Source organism: Sarcophilus harrisii, chromosome 6 (assembly GCF_902635505.1).
Source record: "Sarcophilus harrisii chromosome 6, mSarHar1.11, whole genome shotgun sequence".
Taxonomy (NCBI): Eukaryota; Metazoa; Chordata; class Mammalia; order Dasyuromorphia; family Dasyuridae; genus Sarcophilus; species Sarcophilus harrisii.
Genome location: NC_045431.1, coordinates 241,990,879 through 241,991,836, shown reverse-complemented (window position 1 = coordinate 241,991,836; position 958 = coordinate 241,990,879).

The window sequence follows — 958 nt, the reverse complement described above, 5'->3', positions numbered from 1 at the left end:
ATCAGATGAGATCTGATCGAGGCCCAGGGGGGAGGTCAGCCACTTCTCTTCTGAAAGCCAGGCCTGTCTTAGTGGAGCCCAAGCTTGTGTTCCCTTTCTTGGCTACTGCTGACTCATATTGCTTGCAGGCCCTGAAACCCTCCAAGCTTTTTTCAGAATAACTGCTGTCTAAAACTGATTTAGAGACTTAATATGTTAAATAGCACTGGTGACAATGGCCAACCCTGTCTATCCTATTGAGCCAAACAGTTTCTAACATTTTGTTTGTAATTTCTCATTAAAATTTTTTTAAACTGAGATTTAGCTTTAAAAAAATTAAAGTGCATGCCCAAGTCATAGAGCTTTTCCTTCTCTCTTCTGTCCATAAACTCAACAAGCATTTTAAAAGGCCCTTTTATAAGTAACAAGCCCTCATCAATTTTATGTTTTGCTTTAAAAATGTCTAGTTTTGGGGCAGCTGGATAAAATGGTGGCACTTACTATCTGTGTGATCCTGGGCAAGTCACACAAAAAAATTAAATGAATTGTGTGTGTGTGTGTGTGTGTGTGTGTGTGTGTGTGTGTTTCGAAGATTGATTCTTGGTTTGTTATTTTTCTAATTTTTTTTAAGTTGCCCAAATCATGGATCCTTTCCTTCTCTCTTTTGTTAATAAACACAACAAGTATCTTTATAGCTCCTAATGTAAGTAACAAGCCCTTGTAGTACTTCACAGGTAGAGTGAAACAAAGCAAAAACTCAGCCCCTTTCCGAAAGCCTGGATTGTTTTATGAGCCTTCAGACTCCAAGCTCCTAGACCAGCTTTTCCTGTGATCCAGCACTCCTTAGATGGTGAATAGAAATGAATTGACTTGCATTAAGAAATTTAGAATCAGCCAGGAAATCAACTTAACCTTAGAAAGACCACTTCCCCTCACCTACAAAGATTCTTGGAACAGCATTAATCTGAAATTGATCTAT